This window comes from Primulina eburnea, chromosome 12 (assembly GCF_022965805.1).
Source record: "Primulina eburnea isolate SZY01 chromosome 12, ASM2296580v1, whole genome shotgun sequence".
NCBI classification, from domain to species: Eukaryota; Viridiplantae; Streptophyta; class Magnoliopsida; order Lamiales; family Gesneriaceae; genus Primulina; species Primulina eburnea.
In genome coordinates, this window is record NC_133112.1 from 27,307,631 (window position 1) to 27,324,126 (window position 16,496).

Sequence of the window (16,496 nt, forward strand, 5' to 3'; positions counted from 1 at the left end):
TCACAGGTTAATAAATGTTTCTATTTATGGCAACGATTTCTCTCATGGAGTTGGAATACAGATGAATGCTCAGGAAAATGGTTTACAGAATACAGACAGACAAACGAGCCAAACTAATCAAAAGATAGAAAATCCATTGAGTTAAAATCCATTTGTTCTTATTATATATATTTTTTTTTCCTGATTTTTTTTTTTTTACATCATGGAATCAGACTAAGTTTATGCTTTTTGACCACATATTTATTTAATTTGTACAATGTATTTCTCTCTTTCTTTTTTTTTTCTTTTTTTTTTTAATTCTTATGAGAGAAAAATGGGTCGCAGCATATAACTTAAAAATTACATAGATCTTCAACATCTTTCTTTTTGTATTTTTCTCTTTTTTTTTTCTTTTTTTTTTTCAGGAAATATCATTTTTTTTTTCAAAATAAGAACTCAAGATCTAAACAATAGATAGTCTCTCTCATGATCAATAAAGGCTCGAAAGCTGTTTTCTCAGTCCTCTCCACTCACTCACAAAATATGTGTGAGTTTAAAATTTTAGGCACTCTTATAAGGTATATCTTGGGCCATATACTTTAATACCTGATTTTATCACAATGGTTAATCACTCAAAAAGATTTCATAAATCATATTTTTATATTGATCAGAATATTAAAATTGACATTTTTTTTCAAATAAAAATTTAAACATTCTTAAATAGATTAATGCATATTCTAATTTAAATCTTTCAAACATGTAATGTATAACATTTTTGCAAAAAATACTAAGATACAAACAATAAACATGATTTTATTTTAAAATAATATTTTTTTTTTAATTTTTTAATTTTTTTTTTAAATGTTTTTTATATAAGTTTGTTCTCCCCCCAATCAGAATATGACATTGTCCCTAATGTCAAAATAACTAGTAATAAAGAGTGCATAATGAAAGAGATATCACCTGGAATTTTATTGAAGATAACAAACTGAAACAAATGCAAACCAATCCACGACTTTTGAATCAATGATCCAACTTCCTTTTCTTACTGCTTGATTGCGACCAATTGATCTTTGTTATCATCGGATCTGGCTTATGAACAAAAGCTTCCAAATCATCAATTAATTGATCGGCAGTCGAAGCACAGATGAGCATCCGTCGTGAATTTTCTGAAATGAAATTCTGTTCCACAGCTTTATCAAGAAATGTCAACAAACTGTCATAATAATTATTGATATTCAACAATCCCACATGTTTATTATGGATATTAAGTTGTGCCCAAGAAACAGTGTGAAAAATTTCTTCTAATGTACCAAAACCACCTGGTAGTGCGATAAAAGCATCAGAATTTTCAATCATTTGAGTGATTCTTTCATACATAGAAGAAACTTTTAATTCCTCCCCAATCGTAACACCTGTAATATTTCCTTCAGCTAAAGCTATAGGAATAATACCCAAAACCTGACTACCTCCAAGATGAGCAGATGTTGAAACAGATCCCATTAACCCAATATTACCTCCCCCATATACCAAGTGAATTTTTCTCTCAGCCAATATCTTTCCAAGATTATTCGCTGCTTCTACAAACACTTCATTTTTTCCAGGACTCGACCCACAAAATACACAAATATTTTTCAATGTTTGTGCAGAGGATCCAGCCATGTTTTTACTTTCTTTTTTTTCTGCGAAAATAGAGAGAAAGATGAGAGATTTTATAGGGGTAATATGTTATCATGACAAAACTATGGGTCACAGCTGTAAACAGAATAAATAGTAAAAACAATAATGACACACATGCATATAAACAGTAGTGTGATTGTGGCTCACAATTTTCCTCTAGTTTTACGTCCAGAAACGGCTTCAACGCCTTCTATGAGTCGAGGATATGCTTCCCATCCAATTTTCTTATAAATTGGCAAACAGGGTCTTTTTTAGTCAGATTCCCAAGACTATGACGCTTATCTTGAAATTGTTTCCATAAACGGAGAAGTTCAATATGCACATGTCCACTAGAATGCGTCTCAAGAGTCAATAAGATGTTATCCAAAGACTCCTTACTCAGCCCATTCTTAATGAAACCAATTTTATCTTCTCTGTTATCGGAAACACATCCCAAAGATCTGCATCGTTTGTCACAAGTCCATCTTGCACACTTATGACAAACCCCTAAACTTTTTGCCCTTCGTTTTTTCGCATAAGTGCTTTTTCCTAATCCAGGCAAATACCGAATGAGCAATGATTGTGGAACTTCTCCTCCTAATCGGACCTTAGCTTCAATTACAAGACGAATATCTTCTGGAATTCCTTTTTGCATTAGCAATCTCAATCTTTCACACCTTCCTGCATAAATTTTTCTTAGAACATTTTCAGAAACAGAGGGAAAATATTTACAAATTTTTGAGAGAATTTCATCCATTTTGAAAAGAAAAGAAATGATTTTTTTTTTATTTTTGTATCAGCAATTGTGGGAAACTGATTTAACCGACTATGAGAGTCACGGAGTACCGTTATCCGCCATTTAACCGGGAAAATAAAAAGATTAAGGAAACCTGAAATAAAAACAAACAAAATTAAATGCAACATAAAAATTTAAGGATCAGAAAGGGAAATAAACTCTTCTTGAAAGATTTCATTTTCCAAAAATGGTTTAAGCCTTTGTCCATTCACTTTAAAAACATCACCATTTTTAGGATTTTCAATATCCACAGCTCCATAAGGATACACATGCTTTACAACATATGGGCCTGTCCATCTTGATCGTAATTTTCCTGGGAATATGTGAAGTCGAGAATTATAAAGCAAAACTTTTTTACCAATCTCAAAAGATTTTCTAAGAATTGTTTTATCATGAAATGATTTGATTTTTGCTTTATAAATCCTTGAATTCTCATACGCATCATTTCTGAGTTCATCAAGTTCATTAAGTTGCAATTTACGCAATTTGTTGGCATCATCCATGCTTGAATTTAAAGTTTTGATCGCCCAATAAGCTTTATGTTCCAATTCCACAGGCAAATGACAATGTTTTCCATAAACCAACCTATAGGGAGACATATTCAATGATGTTTTAAAAGCTGTTCGATATGCCCACAGTGCATCATTAAGTCGCAGAGACCAATCTTTTCTATTTGAGTTAACAGTTTTTTCCAAAATTTGCTTTATCTCCCTATTAGCTAATTCAACTTGTCCATTTGTTTGAGGATGATAAGGAGTTGTTACTTTGTGAGTAATACCATATTTTTTCATTAATGAAGCAAATGGTTTATTAACAAAGTGAGTTCCCCCATCACTTATCATAGCTCGAGGAATTCCGAATCTACTAAAAATATTTTCTTTCAAAAATTTGATGACGATTTTATGATCATTTGTTCGACATGGAATTGCCTCTATCCATTTGGAAACATAATCAACTGCAACTAAAATATACAAGTATCCAAACGACGGTGGAAAAGGTCCCATAAAATCAATTCCCCAACAGTCAAAGATTTCAATTTCAATGATAGGATTCAAAGGCATCATGTTTCTTTTTGAAATTGCACCCAATTTTTGACAATTTTCACAGATCTTGCAGATTTCGTGGGTGTCTTTAAACAAAGTGGGCCAATAAAATCCACACTGCAAAATTTTTGCAGCCGTTTTCTTTGAAGAAAAATGTCCTCCGCATGCTTCTGAATGACAAAATTTAATGACACTACTTACCTCATTGTCGGGTATGCAACGTCGAAAAATTTGATCTGGACAGTACTTGAACAGATACGGATCATCCCAATAAAAGTTTTTTACCTCATTCAAAAATTTTCTCTTATCTTGGGAACTCCATTGCGGTGGCATTTTTCCTGTCACAAGAAAATTTACTATATTAGCAAACCAAGGTGTAGTAGTAACTGAAAATAGATGTTCATCAGGAAAATTATCATTAATTGGTGTCATTTCACAAGATGATCCTGTTACTAGTCTCGATAAATGATCGGCTACGACATTCTCGGTTCCTTTTTTATCTTTGATCACAACGTCAAATTCTTGGAGCAACAAAATCCATCGTATCAGTCGTGGCTTTGCATCCTGTTTCGTCAACAAATATCTAATAGCAGAATGATCAGTAAACACAAAAGTCGTAGATCCAATCAAATAAGAACGAAATTTATCTAATGCAAATATTACAGCAAGTAGTTCTTTTTCAGTTGTGGAGTAATTCATTTGAGCATTGTTTAAAGTTCTACTTGCATAATATATCACATAAGGCTTACCGTTTCTTCTTTGACCCAGTACTGCACCGACTGCATAATCACTCGCATCGCACATGATTTCAAATGGTAAAGACCAGTCAGGAGGTTGCATGATAGGAGCTGATGTTAAATGTCGAATGATTTTATCAAAAGCATTTTGACATTCTTGAGTCCACTCAAATGCAGTGTCTTTTGTTAAGAGGTTACAAATGGGTTTAGAGATTAAACTAAAGTCCTTTATAAACCTCTTATAAAATCCAGCATGTCCAAAAAATGATCGAATTTCTTTAATGGTTTTTGGAGGGGGTAAATTGGCAATGACATCAACTTTTGCTTTATCAACTTCAATTCCATGAGATGACACGACATGTCCCAAAACAATTCCAGAAGTAATCATGTAATGACATTTTTCCCAATTTAAAATAAGACCTTTTTCCTCGCATCTTTTTAAAACTTTTTCAAATTTTCAAGACAATTATCAAATGTAATCCCAAAGACAGTTAAATCATCCATGAAAATTTCCAAACAATTTTCAACCATGTTGCAAAAAATGCTTAGCATACATCTTTGAAATGTTGCTGGGGCATTGCATAATCCAAATGGCATCCTTCTAAATGCAAATGTTCCAAAAGGACATGTGAATGTAGTTTTATCTTGATCTTCGAGTGCAATGGGAATTTGATAATAGCCTGAATATCCGTCAAGAAAACAGTAGTAGGGATGACCAGCTACTCTTTCTAAAATTTGATCCAAAAATGGTAATGGAAAATGATCTTTTCTAGTGGCATCATTTAATTTTCTATAGTCAATACACATCCGCCAACTAGATGGGACTCTACTTGTTAACAATTCACCTTTTTCATTTTTTATCACTGTGATGCAAGATTTTTTTGGAACTACTTGTGTTGGACTTACCCACTTTCTATCAGAAATAGGGTAGATAATCCCAACATCAAGTAGTTTGAGAACTTCAGTTTTCACAACATCTTTCATGTGTGGATTTAATCTCCTTTGTGGTTGTTGAGATGTTTTAGCATTTTCTTCTAAATGAATTTTGTGTGTGCAAATTAGTGGATTAATGCCCTTGAGATCTTTCAGTGTCCAACCAATTGCATTTTTATGTCTTTTAAGCATATCAACTAATTTACCTTCTTGATCACTTTCTAGTTTGGAAGAAATTACCACTGGATATGTTTCATCTTCTCCAAGAAATGCATACTTCAATTCTTCTGGCAAGGGTTTTAACTCCAATATGGGTGGTTCGTCTTTGTTCTCATATTTCGCCTCAAATTCTTTCTCTGATCCTGTTAACGAGTGATACCTGATAAAATCATCAAGATCAATTTCAATATTTTCTTTAACAGTTTCAATTGAACAAATATCTAATTGATCACGAGTACTCCCTTCTTGAATGTTTTCTTCCACAAGAGTTTCAATAAGATTTTCATCTTCACTTTCATCTCCTTTGTCATGTGGTTGCTTACAAAGATTAAAAACATTGAGCTCCAAGGTCATGTTACCAAATGACAACTTCATTATTCCATTCCTGCAATTTATAAGAGCATTAGAAGTTGCTAAAAATGGACGACCCAAAATTACAGGAATTGCATTACAAGCTTCGATAGGTTGTGTATCTAAAACTATGAAATCGACAGGATATACAAAGTTATCAACTTGGACCAACACGTCTTCTACCATACCTCTTGGCACTTTAACAGATCTATCGGCAAGTAAAAGTGTTACCGAAGTAGGTTTTAACTCGCCTAGATTGAGTTCTTGATAAACTGAATATGGAAGTAAATTCACACTAGCTCCAAGATCAAGCAAGGCTTTTTTAATCTTTCGTTCTCCAATAATACATGAAATAGTAGGACAACCAGGGTCTTTGTATTTCAAAGTATTATTATTTTGAATGATTGCACTTACTTGTTCGGCTAAAAATGCTTTCTTTTTCACATTCAATTTTATTTTCACAGTGCACAAGTCTTTCAAAAATTTAGCATATGATGGTACCTGTTTTATTGCATCTAATAAAGGAATATTAACTTTTACTTGTTTAAAAATATCATATATATCAGAATTCAAATTTGATTTTTTTGTATTTTTCAATGCATGAGGGAATGGTGGTGACACTGTCTGTTGAACCTCCTCTTCGCAAGTTATGGGTTCCACTTCCTTACCCTTTGAAGTTGATTTATCATCATCTTCACAAGGTTCAAGAATGGATTTTTCCACAACCTTACCACTTCGAAGGGTAATAACAGATTTTACCTGATCCATCGGTTGAGTTCCAGAAGTTCCAATTTGTGAATGATGATCCTTGGGATTAGGCAAAGGTTGTGAAGGAAATTTACCTTTCTCATGAACATTAAGTGCAGATGCAAATTTAGCAAGAGTATCTTTCAAATCTGTCATGGTTTGAGCAGTTTGAGTATTGATAGACTCTTGCTTTGCAATGAAAGAATTCAATGTATCTTCCAAATTTCTTTTCGGTGGAGGAACATAAGGTGCATAATTTTGAAAATTTTGTTGATTTTGAAAATGTGGTTGCGGAAATTGTGCAGCATTATCATTCCTCCAACTAAAATTTGGATGGTTTCGCCAACCTGGATTGTAATTTTGAGAAAATGGTTCAAAATTTGGCCTTTTGAAATTGTTCAAAACATTGGCTTGTTCATGGAGACATTCTTTAAAAGAGGGCAAAGTGGGACAATCTTTTGTGAAATGATCACTTGTATCACAGATGTGACACGCAATTTCTTGAACAGATTTTAATTGACCATTCTTTTTCAATTCAAGTGCTTCAACTTTTCTTGCCAAAGAAGTAAATCTAGCTTGAAGATCATGTTCATCTTTGAGAGTGTACATACCTCCACCAGATGTAGGAGATTGAATCTTGTTTGATGGTTCGATTGTACCTATAGTGTCCCAATTTTGAGCATTTTCAGCTAATGAATCAAGATACTCAATTGCCTCATTTGGATCTTTATCTTCAAATGTTCCATTACACATAAATTCAACCATTTGCCTATCTTTAGGTGTTAAGCCTTCATAAAATTGAGAAACAACTCTCCAAATTTCAAAACCATGATGTGGACAAAGATTAAGCAATTCTTTGTATCTATCCCAACATTGATAAAAAGTTTCTCCTTGTTTTTGAGTGAAAGTGATGATTTGCCTTTTGAAAGAATTTGTTCTATGAGATGGAAAAAACTTTTTCAAAAATTGTTGTTGCAATTCATCCCAAGTTCGAATGGATCCCGATCTAAGATTTTGTAGCCAAGTTTTAGCTTTATCTTTTAAAGAAAAAGGAAAAAGCTTAAGTCGAATGGTGTTCATGCTACAATTTAGATCATTATATGTGTTGCACACTTCTTCAAACTCTCGTAAATGCATGTATGGATTTTCAGAATCTAAGCCATGAAAGTTGGGTAAAAGTTGGATAATACCAGGCTTAAAATTGAAATGAGATGCATCAGGGGGAAAAACTAGACATGAAGGTGCACTAGTACGTGTAGGATTCATGTGATCTCTAAGAGTTCTTCGTCTATCATGATCATGTTGAGATTGAATTTCATCTTCATTTTCTTGGATGGGTTCTTCCGCCATGTTTTGTAAAAATAAAGGGTTATTTCGAATGAGTCGACCACTAAGTGTACGTGACCAAATGCTCATGCAAATGCAAATGCAAAAGAATAAAAACACACAAAAGCAATAAATATTCAAATAAATAAAAATAAACTATAAACAAAATTAAATAGACTTGAAATTAAATTATACTTCCCCGGCAACGGCGCCAAAAACTTGTTGCGACTTTGATTGTTGCACTCCCAAGAGCAGGTTGTCCACAAGTAGTATAATTCGGTGAGTCCGAATATCGTATCCACAGGGAAGCAAAGGTAATTACAAGTCCACTACAATGTCTTTTTGTTTTTGTTTTTGTTTCTTTTTAATTTTAATTGAATCTTTAATGGGTAAATTTTAATTGTTCAAATTTTAATTTAAGTAGTTGAGATTAAAGGATCCACTCTTGGCATTTTAATAAAATTAACATTAATGAACAATATTGAAATCCACTTAATAAAATGGTTCCAATATATTAAATAATCATATTTATATTATGTTATATATTATTATCTTATAAGTATATATACCAAAACTTATAAATGTGGTCAAGTATTTATTGTGCTATATATATTTGTAAACACTAAATCAAGGTTCCCACTTTAAATGGTTGGTAAAACCAAACTAACATTTAAATGGTACCAAGAAAATATTATTATGATATATTTATATATAGTAAATCAAGGAATCCAAGTTAAATGGTTGGTAAAACCAAACTAACATTTAAATGGTTCCAAGAATTTAATATTATAATATATTTATATATAATAAATCAAGGCATCCACTTTAAATGGTTGGTAATACCAAACTAACATTTAAATGGTTCCAAGAATTTAGTGTAACATATAGCAACAATAAATCAAAACTCCCACTTATAAATAGGGTATAAAAATGCTTAAAGAAATAAATATAACATAAACAATAAATAATGATTAAATAATATAAAACATAAATTCTTACCTTTTAATAACCTTATTATCATGCCAAGAGTTTCACCTTATCATCTCAACTTTAGGAAGTTAGCTATTCATTATTCAAAGTGTAAAACTTTGAATATGAAATTAACATGCTAATTGTATTTAAATGAAGAAATAAAGGAAAAATATAGAGAGAAATATTATGAACTCAAAGGTTTGTTCATAGAATGAGGGATATCCCAATACATTACAATACACCCCTATTTATAGCCAAATTTGGATAGACAACTACAAATAAAATATTATTTTTTAGACAAAAGTCTTCATTGGTGTTCCAAGAAATTAATATTATATTACACATCACTTTTGAAGGTCTTCTTCTTCGAATTTGCTTCTTCACATAAAATGAAACATGTGGATAATTGAGTTGTCTAGTTGTGGTATTTTTTTCAGAATATTTGACCAAGTAATTTGAGAGATATGGTCAAAATACTAGAGCATGGTAAAACTGCCACTCCTTTGGTAACTTTAATTGTTGCTTAATTTGATCCCAATTGTGAAAGGATTTTTATCTCATGCTTGCCATCAATATTGTAGATATTAACATCAACTTTCTACAAGTCCAAGAATCATCTTAATCCCATTTGCAATGCCAAGTTTATTCTTCTTTTATCGAACCTGTAAAAATAGTAAAAACTTATAATTACACAACAACTTATATTTTATACAATTTATTATAAAACATATAATATTTAAACATTTAATAAAACAAAAACTATATATTTATATTATAAAACATTTAATTAATGTACAATTTTTATGTTTATCACCCATTCACCTTGTAATCACGAATTCTGATAGGTCCGAAGCTCCATCATAATATCTAGCTTCTACTGCGTTGGAGTTTGACTGATACGGCTGTGAATCAGCCTGTACCACTTCCACCTCATCTCCTTTCCACATCAACAGCAACTGTTGTATGGATGATGGCACACAATGATTGGTGTGAATCCAATCCCTTCCTAACAAAGCATGGAAACTTGCACTGGAATTTACCACGAAAAAGGCTGACAACGAAGATCGGGACCCTACAGTGATGTTTGCTGGCAATACTCCCAAAGTTTTTGTAGACTCCCCAGTAAAAGCTGCCACGGAAACTTCGGTAGGAATCAAATCCTCCACCTTCTTCCCCAATTTCTGAAGAATTTTGTACGGCAAAATATTCACAGCAGACCCATTATCTATTTACACTCTAGACAACGGCTTTCCATTCACATGCGCTACAATATAGAGTGGCTTGATATGCTGAGTCATTTCATTTGTGGGTCGCTTCATCAATACTCTGTTCTCTTCATCGACAAAAACACCGACGCTTTCATTCGAAATATCAGTTTGAACAGGTTGTTTACCATTTTGATTTCCAGCGAAAAACCTCGGATTCACACATCCTTTTGCGTTTGAATTCCTCTGGCAACATTAACGAGCCAGTGGCACACTCAAATGAAACCAAAATCTGCCACACTTTAAAGGTAGCCTTCTTGACTGGTTCACTGTCTTCCTCCGATAATAGATCATCATCTTCCTCCTCATTATCTTCTGTAGCCTTCCTCGCAAATTTTTTCTTCTCTTTAAATGACTCCTCTACCCCAGACCTACGTTCAGCAGCTTTTTCTCTCAACAAACGTCGTTTTTGGGTTCTAGAAAGAGGCTTTGGGAATTTTGGATGTTCTACTCGCCTCCATACACCATCAGGGATTGCTCTGGGAGGAACAACAAAGCAGGACTCCCTCTCATATTTTTTATCGGTGCTCAAAAGAGAGGCCTCTGTATTATCTTATGAAATGACTGCTGGCCACTTCTTCTCTCGTTATTCATCGACCAAGAATATGGGCTCCTTCTGAAGTACTGGTTCTCCGGCCTTTTGGCCATGGATTCCTTGCCATACTTCATATTCCTTCCAGTATAATGCAGATCCTCCCCACTGTAATAGCGACCTTTCTCATGAAAAGTTTCTGTTTTCTTCTCCCTAACCTCAAACATCATATTTCGAGGCACCCAACATTTTTTTATAGTAATTCCTGGCCTAATGGACATGTCCCTGTTTCCACTCCTTCTCCTCTCATTGATCAAGAAGCGCAAATCAGTACTGCTCATGTTCACATTGGCTATCGTGGGAAAAGGATCTTCATCCACTATCATTGCTTTCTTTTTCTCGAGGAATTTTAGGATACCCTTGTTGATTCTTTCCTGCAAACATTCTTGAAAGCCCAACAAGCATTAGTATTATGGTTGAAGGAGTTGTGGTACTTACAGTAATCCCTTCCTTTCAATTCCTCCCTAGTGGGCAGCTTGTGGTCTCAGGGGAATGTTATAAACTTCTCCTTCACCAAGTGATCGAAAATTTCCTCCGTCTTTGATGCATCAAAAGTATAGAGTGTTTGCACTGGAGGAATGTTTTTCTTGGAAAGTTCTTCACTTTTGCGTTTCAAGAAAGGGACAATCCGTGATCCAGAGTTTGCTACTTATGCCAATGCAACTTCCTCCATCTCCTGGAAATAAGAGCCCACTGTAGACATTCTTTTATGACTCTCCTCTCGTAACAATTCCTCATACTATGATACCTTGGCAGCAAGTTCATAAAAATCACGGAATTCCATCCCTTGGAACTTCTTTCTAAGTTCAAAATCGAGTCCTCGCTGTGCTATCTTCACGTATTCTGATTCAGGGAAGAAAACTCGGCATCTGCTCCTCACCTTCTTGAACTTACAAATGAAATCATCGGCAGATTCCCCCGGGTTTTGGACCACCCTTGACAGTTCCGCTATACTAATCTCAGGTACTGTCCGGAAGAATTGTGTATGGAATTGACGTTCCATATCATGCCAAGTCATAATAGAATTTCGAGGTAATGTTACATACCATGTGAGAGCAGTATTGGTCAGGGAATTGGGGAACAAACGTAACTTGTAATTAGAAAAGTTCTCCAAATTTGCCAATTCCCCACACTGAATTGTAAACCTGGCCACATGTTCCACGCTGGATTGACCGTCTTCCCCGGAGTATAACGTGAAGTCTGGAATGCAGTAACCTCTTGGGTAAGGGTTTTCATGATCCACAATATCAGGATACGGTTTATGGAATTCTGGTCGGTTGATTGGCCTCAATCCTGGGCCATACAACTCTTGAATCACATCACGTACCATCTCAAAATCCAACGCTGGAGTTTGTCTTAAATGGTGAGGAGGATAGATTGCCCCTCGAGTGTTATTCCCCGAACCTGGCGCTGAATATCTACGCATTCCCCCATCAACATACACCCCTGGATGTAAGTTAGGAGACGTCACAGAGAACACGTTACTAGCCATTTGTTTGTTGTTGCTGCAGTTTTGGAATTTCAACCCCAATTCCTCATCCCTTTTGTGCGGAGGAGTGTATCTCCCTCCCCTGGCAGATTCAGGAATTCGTGTTTCCCCCAACCGGCGATTTTCACCTGCTTGAGAAACCCCTGATCCTTGGCCTTGATCTTTTAGCAATTTAACGCCAGTTTCTTGGAGTTCAGCATTTTCTGGTGTAACAGTCTCCCCTCTTGCAGACTTTCTCCATTCCTTCATTTCTGCCACAAATTCCATCATGACAGTAGCGAAAGTTTGAGTCATTTCCTTGAGATCGTTGTGGATATTTTTCTCCATGGCCAACATGAAGTTCGTCGAAGACCCATCACCACCAAAAACAGCAATTCCTTCCTTCATAGTCTCTTCCTCGAACTGGTGTACGAGCCTTTCAACCGTTCTTCCTTCTGCATAAGTTTCCTGAAATTCTTCTTGTGAGCGATGACCTTTCCCCAGTGATGGAGGAATTCCTTTACTCTTTTCAATACGCTTTGGAGGCATTGGGTCCCACCGGGCGTTCCAACTTGTTTGTCACGAAAATTTGCGGGCATGCCAGGCACGTGTTCGTGCCAAATTTGTGAAATAATCCGACTTCTAATCAAACGTTGTGAATCTTGATTCGATCGTTCGTTCTAATTCCCTCAAAATGGCTCTAAAAATAAGAACGTGAAATGACGAATATAATGAAATTAAAGGGGGAACTCATAAACAACATCAACATATGTTATGCCGTTATAAATTCGAACAATGTTTTTACAAGAAACTGGAATAAACATCTGAAATCTATGGAAGACGATTGCTGATATGAAAGCAAAGTTGTAGAGAAGTTGCTGTAGACTTTTTGTTGATTGTTTTTGTGTTGATTTGTTGTGTCTTTCTTTTTTCATTTCCTTCACTCACTTTTGTTCCATTCTGTAGTTCTCCCTTCCCCATCACTCCACGTTCTTCTACGTCGGGCAATGGCAGCAAACTGATACCACGTTTCTTCATTGGGCCACTATCATTTCACTTGGGCTTTTTATCTGTTTGGGCTTGTAGCTCTTGGGCTTCAAAGATCTTGGCTAAACAACTGCAAGTTGGGTTAATAACCAATTTATTTGGGCTAAACAATATGCAAGTTGAATGAGTAAAATATTTTGGTTGAAGCATTTTATCAAACACCTGGTATGCAATATTTTGGTATTTAAAGAACACATAAAATGCTTCAACAATGCATCTTTAAAACTACGAAAATGATAAGTAAATGCAATAAAAAATAGACACGAATTTGTTTATGGATGTTCAGAGACTTCAAATGCTCCTACGTCACTCCTTCTTCCCTTTAGGAAGGAACCACTAGAAGACTTTGATTTATACAACATTTTTTACAAACCCACTCCAGAAGGACAACACTTAACTAGAACTCCCAGCACTCAAAATTGTAGGCAACACCTCACAATCAGCATATTGTTTAATGTCTCATATGCAAAGACTACAAACACATTGTTTACTTCTTTGTGTGAAAACTCACTCAACTAATATTTGAAGTTCAACTCTCTTATATATGTGCGAGTGATTGTGTGTGAGAAATTTATACTTTACAGTATACATCTCAAATGTATCATCACACAAGGGTTTGTGCTCTAAACTAGCTGATTTCTTCATGCTAATTACCCATGCTTTGAATCCCCTTCAAAAGCTCTTGTTTGATCTTCAAGATGTTGTATTTATAGTTCCTAACAATGATATATAAGTTAGATACAAGAATATGACCGTTTAGAAAATTTCTGTATTGTTTTTGAAATTGCAACGATCAAATTCGCTTTGCTGGACATTTTCCAAAGCTTTAACTGGTCAACTTTGTTAAATTCAACTGGTCGTTCAGTTCAAATTGTCCTTCAGTTCAATTAGTCAACAGCTGGTTCAGTTCAGTTTCAATTGGTCAGCTGCTGGTTCAGTTCAGTTTCAGCTGATGTGTTGAAATCAGCCTAGCTGATTTTAGTTTGTACACAACTAGTAGATTCATCATCATTTATTAGCATTTTGAGCTTCTATTTAGACTTTCACTTCTGAAGATGATTTGTAGATCATCGTCTTATCTTTCAAATGCTTACTGAATCGCTTTATTCCAATAGCCGAGCTGAGATATATGACCAAAATACCGCAACTGCTCATACCCAACTGATTGTTCTTTTCGTGCAATCAGTTCGGTAATTCAGCAATAGTTAGTCCTTGATAACATCCGATTTTGCTCAACTGATGTGAAATACGACTTGTTCAAAATTGAGGTTTCTGATTAGTTAAGTTGGCAGATTTTCATTTGAATCTTCTAGCTGAAAGATATCATCAAAACACCGAAACTCGCCAGAAATTCAGTTTGGCTAAATTTAGTTTCAGTTTGTTTCTTGTGTTTGTAACTTCACATATAAGTAAATATGTTAGAAATACAATAACAAGTTTTGTTAACATCAAAATCAATATTGTGAACATGAAATGTTTCCACAATCTCCCCTTTTTAGATGATCACAAAACTTGGATAAACAATCGATTCAACTAACATATTTCTCCCCTTCTTTGTGTGAATCAAGAAGTCATATTTTCAAAACATTTTGAGCACAAAGTTTTCTCCCCCTCAATATTTAAAAATAATCTCTCTATTGAAATTATAACGAGATCTCCCCTATATCTCTGAAATTTTGAAAATTATAAAAGAAGAGTGATAACTAACCAATTTTCTCCATGGCTCATTTTCTCCTGCAACACATATGATGTGCCTTCAACGAATAAATTGCTTTTTCTCAAGCATAAATAGGCTGCAAATTTTATACCGCTGCAAATTTTTTGTCTTGATCTTGTATTTAAAGAGGCTTCGTGTTCAAAAATCAAGACTCATCAAATATGTTTTTGCAGTTGAATCTGTTCCTCGATATTTGTGACTTGTATTTTCTGACAACCATTTTGGATCGTATTAACTTTAAGATCTGCTGCAAAGTTCATTATTGTCCTTTGATCGAACAACTTAGATAATCTTGTCGTGTTCTGTGAACTAGTCGGCTCTTAACTACTATCCTGAATTGGTTTGGTGAAATCAGTTGGCTCATTAGTTGAACTGGTTTCAATGTTTCAATTGAACTGGTCAGCTGGGCTCTTCATCTGTTGAGCTCTTTACCAGCTGGTCGGGATTCTGAAGGTCTTCTGCTGAACTACTTATCAGCTGGACAATTAGTTGAACTGGTCTTTTATAAATCAGTTGAACTGGTTCAGTTTGGGCAAACAGTTGGCGCTTTTAGTTTGTGTCTTGATAGCTTCAGTTTAGGCTCGGTAGTTTTCTGCACACTTAGATAAATTTTTCAGAAACAAAATAACAAGTTTTGTTATATATATATATATATATATATTGTTTTATATATATATAAAACAATAAAAAGTTCTTATAATACGAAACACACTAACCTATTTAAGTTGTTTAAAATAAGTTCATCTAAACAATTTAACAACTTATTTATAAAATAAGACCTCACAACTTATAAACTTATAAAACAGCTAATAAGATATAAGAGCTTATAAGTTATTTTAAATAAGTTTAGCCAAACACCATATAACATAATAAACTTTGATCTTATTAAAAATAACCTTAAGTTTCAAAAGTACCCTTTCAAGTTTTTTTTATTAAACCTTCTTTCAAAACATAAACACAAAAATTATATTAAACTGTAAATGTACAAGTTCAAGATTAAAATCTGAAAGTTTACACAGATATAAAAAATATAAATATAAAATAAAGAATTTTTCACCAAAATAAAAGATAAATTGGTGTTTTTTTAAAAAAAAATAATGAAGTAAGAACGATCCTTATTTTTCAGCAATGCAAAGTCAAACTTTATTTTTCTTCTTATTTTTATTTTTAATTTTGAAACAAAAAATATTGGGTCAAACGTATATGAGTGATAGTAGTACTGAAATTGGTGACTTCTTGGGAATTTCTCGCGTTAAGATACTGACGTTGCGCCACTTGATCTAGTTAACTAGGTGGACCGTAAAAGAGTGACGCCAGATCGTAATAAGTAATATTGTCTCTGCTGAGGCATTATTGACGGTATGGAAATGATAAGATTGTTATCTGAGAGATATGATACTTCACCAGCATATAGACGCGCTGTTGGAACATTTCATGTTCGCAATCTTGATTTTGATGTTAACAAAACTTGTTACTGTATTTCTAACATATTTAGTAATGTGTGAAGTTGCAAACACAAGAAGCAAACTGAAACCTGAATTCTGCACAAACTGAAGTTCTGGCAAGTTTTGGTATTTTGATGATATCTCTCAACTGAAAGATCCAAATGACAATCCGCTAATTGGACTGATCAGAAAACTCAACT

The 16,496-nt window shown here is 34.1% G+C and overlaps 1 non-coding gene across 1 annotated transcript; it reads left to right on the forward strand.

Annotated features, from left to right (window-relative positions):
- Positions 1–7,287: 7,287 nt before the first annotated feature.
- LOC140808539 (small nucleolar RNA R71) lies at positions 7,288–7,396 on the forward strand. Its single transcript, XR_012112958.1, has one exon. It is a non-coding gene; the product is annotated as a small nucleolar RNA R71 (small nucleolar RNA).
- The last annotated feature ends 9,100 nt before the right edge of the window (positions 7,397–16,496 follow it).